Below are 9,112 nucleotides of genomic sequence, written 5' to 3' on the forward strand. Positions count from 1 at the left end.
GATTAAATGATGGGATGAAGACTAGACCAAGGCAAAACTTGACCTGGGGTCAGTCAGTACTTAGTCCAGGATATACCCACCCATGTTCCTTCCATTCCCCATCTGCATTACTGGTGGGAGGCAAAATGCATCATCATGGACACACATGCTCTCTACCCCTACTCAGACTAGTTGTTCAGAAAAGGATTGGTCTATTCGGGTCCCACTAGGTTTCTAAATATGACAAGGCTTATCACCACTAGTCCACATCATGCAGAGGCAATATGATAGAGTGGAAAAGAAGGGCCCAGCCATTTACCACCTAAGTCATCCGGGCCAGCACATGCCCTTCTGGCAGCTCCAGGTCCTGCACCTGTAGATTGTGCCTCATATCGCCCACCCTTTCCCTAATACCTTATCTGGATCCAGAACTCCTGAGGGCAAGACTGTGGCTTAGTTCACTGCTAGTTCTTTGGGTCCCTTGGTAGGTACTCAGTAAGTATGTGCGGAATGAAAGGAATAACAATGACACATGTCAAACACCTCACACCCTGTCCGGTTGCAGTAAGGCCTCAATATGTGGCAGGTTTCACGATCAGAAAACCTGCATTTCAGCGGAAGACACTGGAGATCCTGGATGATCCTCCAATTGTACACTGAGATTGAGCGGACACACTGTTTCCCCTAGAGGCTCTGGGCCCTGCTGGGACTCCTGATGCCATGCTCATCAGTGGGCATCTGTCTGGTGAAGTCAAAAGCGTGTCTGCAGCAGGACACTACCTTGGTCTAGAAACATCCCCCCATAGACTTATGAGTTGCAAGGGAGGATTAAAAAAGCAGTAATTACCCAGTGGGGAAATCGGGCCACACCTTCGCCAGGTGAAGGAATTACTACCACCAGGAAGGGGTAGATGGGTGTGGCAGGCCTCCAGCTGGGGCACGCCGGGGCAGTTTTCCAACCAAGAGTGCAGAACCCCAATCTAATTATGAATCATCAGGAAACCTCAGATGAACATAAAAGGAGGAGCATTCTATTGGAAAGGGGGTGGGGGAGAGCAGGGACTGTGTCCTTCAAAACTTCAAGGTCACAAAAGATAAAGTTTGTAGTATGTTCCAGATCAAAGGAGGCTGTAGCTACACCCCCAATAAGTGCAACACCAATCCCTAGACTAGATCCAGCACTGGAGGGGGCAAGGCTATGAAGGACCTTCCTTCCCTATGGAAGGAAGACTAGATGGAAGTATTTTATCAATGTAGATGTATGAAGTTAATATTGAAAGGTAGCTCTCTAAGATAAAATGCCTGTTAGTAAAACCCCACACTGAAATGGTGAGGAGTAAAGGGCTGTGGTGTAAGAAGCATACCCGCTAATGGTTTAGAAAAAGAACTCTGTGTGTATGTGTTGTGGGTGTGGGAGGGAGGGGAAGAGAAGAGAGGGAAGGGGGAAGTAGAGATGGAGTAAATGGCAGTACAAATGCAGTGCGTGTTAATAATAGGCAAATGTGGGTAAAAGAATAAATGGATGGTGGGGAGCAGGGCATATGGGAATCCTGTACATTTTTATGCGACAGTTGCATATCTAAGTCTCTTTAACAAAAATAGAAAAAAGGAATATATGAATGTTCCTTGAAATGGCTTTTTTTTGGGGGGGCAATCTTTTATAAGTTTAGAATGATTTCCAAATAAAGTCCTTAAAAAATAAAACGTGCCCGTGCAGAATCAGCAGCAGCAGTGTCTGGAATGGAGAGCTTGATGAAGTGGGCCCAGGGCAGCCTGCACATGAAAGGCTTTCTGCTGTTCCATGATGGGGTGATGCAGCAACGTCTCCACCAAAAGGTGGGGTGCCCGGATTCTGTCTAAGACCACCTCCTAGCAATAACAGACCAGGAGAACAATAACAGCTACCATTTATGGTGTGTCCTGTGTGGCAAGACCCTTCCTGCATCATCTCGTTCCATTTTTATAACAGCTATTATTCTCACCCCAATTAACAGAAAATGAGGGCAATTAGCTGCCCCATGGTAAACCCTTGATCTGGGAATGACTGATACCCAAAGCAATTGCAAGTCTCTCTGCCCGACAACTAACCCATACTCTCAGGGGACAAGGCTCTGACCTTTATTGCCCCCTTTTCTCCTATTTCTTTAGCACAGAGACTTACCAGTGTGAGACTGCACATGGAATGACACCTCAGGGCATATAATTTGGCTTGTGCACAAATCCTGCCTCGACATTGGCCACTCTAAGGCCATTGGACAAGAAGGGACTTAAAGAGTGTTCCTCACTCAAATCTCTCCCTGTGACCAGGGCAAGTTCATCTTTTTAAGCCCCTCTAGGTTCATCCCTACCTTCATGTCAAAACTGCCTTCTCCACAGCCACTCAAATTTTACTTCATGTAACTTTCCCAAACCCCCCTTTCCCTGTTCTCACATAGTTCTGGTAGTTTCTCTTTGATAAATTCTTTTCTTTTCTTTTTTTTAAGTAATAATAAACTTTATTTTCAGAGAAGTTTTAGCCTTACAGAAAAATGACACCAGAAGGACAGGCCATTCCATATGACCCACCACCACCACCCATGAATCTTCAGGGAACGTGGCAGCCAGATGCTGTGGCAGGCCCTGGCTAGTCTGAGAGCACCCTTACCTCACACCCTGGTGACGTCTCCAGCTGAATCTGACCACTGTAGGAACAAGGGATGAAAAAAGATAGCAGGGGAATTTAAAGCACAAATGCTTCAATGTAAAAAGGAGGAGTCTGGTTTTGTTATTAAAAGGTAAACGTACTTCAGTGCAGAATCTTGTAATTCTAAGGCTTCTGCTGATTCCATGGGATAAAGGTTTACAACACTTCTCTTGCTAATATCTTCACTTAATCTAAAGGGTATGACGTGGAAAGACGTAAGCAAATTTATTAAGCATTTATTTGTAATAAATTTTACCACTTTGGGTCATCTTTAGTTTCAAAAGTTAGTATCTCTTTAGGATTAGATGATAAAAAGTTTATGATAAAATTTCAAACTACACAGTATTTTCCTACCGCATGCCAAAATATAATTTCCCATTTCCTATATCTAAATCTAACTTATTTGCTACCTAACAGAAATTTCTGAGAAAGCCATCATTTTCATAGGTATCATATGCTAAATTTATTCTAGAATTTTATTTACAGGAGCAAGTTAAGTTGTTGAGAGTACTACATTATGGAATATGCATAAGGGAATTTGGTTTAATAGGATCAACTCTGCTTTCACTTCAAATATAAGAATTCATAAATAGTTTGTGAAGCATTTTTATTTTTGAAATCTTCTAATATTTAGAATCTGAATATTAACCAGTGAGATTTTTTACAAAGAGCTATAAAACCAGAAATCTGAGAAAGTGATATAAAAATCACAAAGCCATTTTAAAGGGTAGAAATGCATTCATGTTATACATGCCTATTGGAAATGCTTTCAAACTAGCCATCAGAAATCCTTGAGAAGAAACCAAGATAAAGGCAAAGCAGGACCTCAGTGTTCCACTTCATGTTTGAATGTTAAGATTGTATAAAATCTAAATCTTTGAAATATAATACAACAATCAGTGCTTAACAAAAACAAAATCAAAGGAATAATGCCTGACAAGGTTATTCTCAATAAATACTTAATGAATAATTTTTTCAAAACCCACACACACACAAAATCTGGAATATCCAATGTGTATATAAATGTTTTTATGATTAATTTTCAGCCCCATGCCACCAGAAATAAACAACCTCCATCTCTTGAAGTGCCATCTCTTTTTAAGAAGCAACAGGTGGGCTGGAAAGTCTCCTTTTTCTAGTTTTTTTTTTTTTTAAACCAAACTAGATTTCCAAAAAAGTGTGTGTGTACTGGGTGGCTTAATGGGATTGGATCCTGAGACAGGGTGGTTTGTATATTTGGGCTAGGGTTTTTCCTAACTGCTGGAATCCTGGCCAGTTTTTCCTAGGAGTCCGAGATTTCCCTTGAAGGTTTGAGTAATTGGATGTGGTCCTTAAAACAATTTCAAAAGGTGAATAACCCCAGGACCTGGGGAAGCCTCTGACTCTAAGGAGTGCTAATGGGAGCAGATTTACTCAGGGGAGGACTTTTTTTTTTTAACAAAACTTGGCTAGGGTGGTTTTGAGAGTTAGGGTTTTACTTTCCCTGAGCTCTGGGGCTTATATGCTGTATGGAGTTTTCACTTAATTTGTAATATTTTGCTAGCTCTTGGGTGATGGCTGCTATGAAAGCCAGGCCATTGTTGCTGCTTATGGATAAGGGTATTCTGTGCCATGAAACTATTTTTCAGAGCAAAGCTTTAGTTACTTTCTTGCTTTTTTAGTGTGGTGGGAAAGGCCTTGACCCAGCCCGAGATGGTGCACATTATTACTAATGAGTACCTATACCCTCGACTTGGTTTTGTTTCTGTGAAGTCCATTGCTAAGTTTTTAAAAGGGGCAGTTCCTGTGTGCTGGATGCCCACGGGGCCTGGGGACCTCGGGAGGGGTTGTTCTTAGGCAGGTTTGGCATTGGCCACTAATGGTGGTGCAGGGCGAGGCCATCCGGCACTGTAGTAATATTTTCTGAGCAGGGCTCTTAAAGCAGCTTTTCCCAGGTGGGTGAGCTGGCGGTCTTGTTGAACAAGGGTGTGGGCGGTCCCCTTTGGGATGGAGACTCGGCCACCTGGGAGTAGCCAGTTTCCCTCTGGTGCGTTTTTGAGATGAAGCACTTTAGATACCAAACTTGTTGCTGGCAAATCAGAGCCTATTTCCATTTCTGAGAAAACTGCTGCTGCCTGTGAATAGGGCTTGATCTGGGCAAGAAAGTGACCTGTCCTGGAGGTCGGGGCAGCTGGCATACACTTTTTTTGTTACTTCTGCACAGTCCTGCTCAGGAGTTTTTCTTTTGGTCTGCAGGAAAGTGGCAGGATTCAGGAAAAGGGGTGGGGGAGTGTTTGAAGCCCTGTGGGAGTTGAGTCCAAGTTAACTGAACTTTTTTGTTGAGTTTTGGGATTCTCCCATTCAAAAGCAAATAGGGATTGGTTCTGGGGAGCCACCCACAGGCAGAAAAAAAGGATTTTTTTAAGTTCAGACAAGAAAATCAGGTGGCCCCAGGCCTTAAATATCCCATTAAGAGGTACTGGCAGCAGCGGAGTGTTTCAGGGTGAAGTATTCCTCCCTTTTCAGGGTGGCCTTTTGTGATGGGTTGGGTCTGGATTTTTTAAGGCTGCAGTTAACAGGGAGACCTACTGTTTTATTCGCTTTTTTGCTTCCCTTTCAGCAATTTTGTCCCGACTGACGAATACCATTTGCGACTTTGAGGAGCTGGGAGATGTTTATTTCTGTGAACCCATTTAGATTTCAAAGTTTCCATTTGATGTCTGATGCCTCCTGGGTGACGAGAGCTGCACTGACCATTCTCTGGCTTTCCGGGGCTTTTGGGTTGAAGGGAGTGTAGATCCGGAAGGCTTTGCAGAGTTGCTCATAAAAATCCCCCAGAGGTTCTTCAGCCTGTTGAGTGGTGGAGGCCTTGTAGGCTGTTTGTGGGCTGCCTCGCTCTTTCTCGTACCCCTCTGAGGAGGGCTTTTTGATACCACGGAAGGGCAGCCTGTCCCTGATTTGTGTTAAAGTTTCAGGCTGGTTGAGCTTTTGGTGCTGCTTCTGGGGCCCATTCCTCTAGGTTCAAGACAGTTGTGGGGGCCTGTTCTCACAACCAGTTTCTGGCCTCCATGAGGATCTGGCATCTCTGCTCCATATTGAACAGGTTAGGAGGAGCTGGAGGCAATCACCCCATGTGGGGCGGTGGGTGTGGAAAACGGACTCCAGGAGGTGGATAAGAGCCTGAGGCTTTTCTGAATGTGAAGGGGTGGGTGCTTCCAGTTTAAGAGATCTGCAGGTGTGAAGAGCTGATGAAACAGGATTGGCCTCCTGGGTTGCTCAGTCCCATCTGCACTGATCTAGGTGGACCCTGTGTTTCCTAGAGGGGCTTCTGAAGTGCTGCACTGACTGAAGTCTCCTCACCAAAGGGACCTCAGGAGCCCCCTCAGGGCTGATGGGCCTTGGGGCCTGAAGGTGGAGTCCTCTCTGGGAGATCTGCCTGTGGAGGCTCCAGGGCAGGGAAATGTTCTGGAATGGCTGTACTATACAGCAGGAAGAGTGGGTTTCCTTCTGGAGATTTTTGTAGAATAACAGGTTTTCAAAGTCTGGCTGTTTGTGTTACTAGGACCCTGCTCTGACCCTTCCTTCCAGCACAGAATCAAACCTCAGATGGCAGGGTTTGGGCAATTTCTAACCAGGAATTGAAGTAGGGGAACTGAGTGAGGTGGCCGGGGCTTCAGTGACTGTCTGCCAAACTGCATGAAACTTGGCCACCTCTAGGGTTCCCTGAGGGCTAATTAACACTAAACTTAGGTCACTTGACTTTGCACAGAGTCCGGAGAGTTCTGGGGGACATACCATAATTCCTGGGAAAGCCCTATTTGAAAGTTTTTAACATCCCATCTAAGATGGTGAGTTTGGATTGTGATGATCCCATCCCTGAGCTGGTGTCGCAGGTCAAACAAAGGAGGGGGGCCCCTCACAAGACCACTCAGATACCCACTTGTCTGTGCTTCTCAGGAGAACTTCGCGTCGCCTTAGCTAAGGCATCATGTAGAGTCTGCATTATCCACTATGCCAGATGACATAGCCGCTGAGTGTAGGTTGGGACCCACTCGGGCTCCGTAGTGCAGGCCATGGGGCCACAGACTGGATCAGCAGAGGCCTCTGCAGTCCCCAGTCATTCACTCAATCACTCAGAGGTTCCACAGTCCCACCCAAGGGACTGCCCTATCCTGGAATCTTGAATCTCGAGATTTTGGGAGGTGATCAGTCTCCACTTCTGTCTGGAGATGGGCCTGACTGGGACTCAGAGCCCTGGGGCCTTACCTTTCCAGCATCTTCTTATGCTGTTCAACCCACCTCTCCACTGAGTCAGGCTGGGTCAGAGGACATGGCCCACAGGGATCCTTTCCCCGAAGGAGGCCCCATCAAGGGGACAGTTGGGGCTGCCTCCTTCATGGGGAGATCTCCACCAGCCATGCCTGCCAGTCCCAAACCAGAGGCTCAAAGGGCCAGTGTGGTTGGGTTTCCCAGTCAGGGAACCAAATGTTGCAGCAAAGCCGGGAGTTCTGAGTGGCAGAAAAATCTAAGTGGTCCTCAGATGAGCAGAGGAACAGACTTATAACACACAGGCCCAGAGGAGAGTCACTCTCCAAATTCTGAGCCCTGTCTTTCAGCTTTCATAGGTTTATATAAGATTTCATGTGGGACTAGCATGGCTCTTGCTCACTGACTAATGTGTCGCTAGGTGGAATTTTGCAAGTGGATTTACAGAAGCAGAAGGTAGGTGCAAGCTCATGCTTTTGTGGGCTGATTTACAGAAGCGGGGGCAGGAGTGGTTTGTTAGATCACAGAAGTGGGGGGGGCAGGTCAGAGTGGTTCATTTGATAATCTCCTGCAAGGCCATGTTCTCATGGGCTGATTTAGAGAAGCAGGGCGCAGGAGTGGCTTGTTAGATAATTTTCTGCAAGGTTATGCTTTTTATTTCCTAACAGCCAGGATACAAAGGAAAGAATTATATGTAAATCAGAAGGTAATGAGATGTAACCCTCTCTTTCTACCAAATTCCACTTTTGGTGGTCAAGAATATCCTGCTGAAGCAATGAAGTAGGAAAACCAGCTTTTACCAGTTGGCTGGGCCTGCACAGAAGAAGCCCCTGGCTGTCCTCACTTCAACTTGCTCAGTCGCATAGCAAATTTCCCTCCCAGGGGTGGGGTTATCTGCCCCTTTCTTGATCACCCAATGTATGTGGAAGCATGATTTCCTGAACATACTAATCATGCAATTATATAACCAGCTATGTGTGCTCATCCATAATCAGAAAAACTAATGCATAATCAAAGCAAATGTTAAGTAGTAACTTAGGCATTTAAGCAAGAGAGAAACTGCAGCATGGGGAGTTGGGTCTGAGCCACTTTGCACTGGCCTTGGCTCCTTACCTCTGCAGACATAATCAAAGTAGGTTTGCCTAGCTCTCATGTGAAAGTTTTCTTCATGCCATCTCTACTTATCCATAGAGGCCCTGCTCTGAGGCCTAACAACTATATCTTTCACTATGTAGGAAAAGAGAATAACTGAGAAGTATTTAAAATGACTAAATTTATTTACAGAAGCTGAAACATTAGAAGTACAGACTAGATCTCCTATTCGTTCAATCCGCAAATGTAATGGGCTCACACACACCAATTCAAGTAAACCTCATACACCGAATATCTCAATCTATGTAAAAGATACACCATGAACTTAGTATTTCAATTTAAAAATCCACAAAAAACATTCATAAAGACTATTTCGTTTATTTAAAAAACTGACTGAAAAAGAAGGAAATATAGTTTCTGAACTGATAAGGTCATAATCATCCAATTAATTATCAATGATTAGTAGTAATTTATAAAGTTTAGTTTCAACAAATAAATAGGTTACTAGTTAAAACTTCTTTACTTTCTGACTTGGGGTATTTGTGGGAAGGGCCAATTATCTATCTTCTTCATGCTTAGCAGTATTGTATACCACTATAATTATTTACATTAAACTTCACAGATAGAGGTGAATTAAACAGATTAAAAAACAAAACATTGGAATAGTCTCTTGTAATAATATTAGCCACCATTTACAGAATGGTCCCTATATGTTAGACATATGTAATCTCAGTTTATTCTATAGACAAGGAAAATGGAATTTAAAGAAATGTAGTGATTTCCAAAGGATGCACAGGTATTACATGAAGAATCTGGGATTCAAAACCAGGCTTTGTCATTTCAAAGACTCCTGCTTTTAACCACTAATAATGCTTAAAATGTTGCTTACCAAAAAAAACAAGAATCAGTCACCAAGTGCTTCCACCTCATTACAACAGATTATTCAAAATTGGACCTGTTCAATATTTATTTAGCACTTAGTATACGTCTCACACATTGCAAGGTTCTGGAGATCTGGCCTCTGTCAGTGGGAGGCTCACAGTCTATCTGGAAAGACAGGCAATAGAAATGCTCTGCTTTGTTTATTGAAGGAAGTAGGAAAAGAAGGCATAC

The 9,112-nt window shown here is 44.1% G+C and overlaps 1 long non-coding RNA gene across 1 annotated transcript; it reads right to left on the reverse strand.

Moving 5' to 3' along the window:
• Window positions 1-2,326: 2,326 nt before the first annotated feature.
• On the reverse strand, window positions 2,327-6,508 carry LOC139436559 (uncharacterized). Its single transcript, XR_011645895.1, has 2 exons — window positions 2,764-6,508; window positions 2,327-2,660 (listed from the first exon to the last, which is right to left on the reverse strand). It is a non-coding gene; the product is annotated as an uncharacterized lncRNA (long non-coding RNA).
• Between the last annotated feature and the right edge of the window lie 2,604 nt (window positions 6,509-9,112).

The sequence above is a fragment of the Dasypus novemcinctus genome, chromosome 15 (genome assembly GCF_030445035.2).
Source record: "Dasypus novemcinctus isolate mDasNov1 chromosome 15, mDasNov1.1.hap2, whole genome shotgun sequence".
Taxonomy (NCBI): domain Eukaryota; kingdom Metazoa; phylum Chordata; class Mammalia; order Cingulata; family Dasypodidae; genus Dasypus; species Dasypus novemcinctus.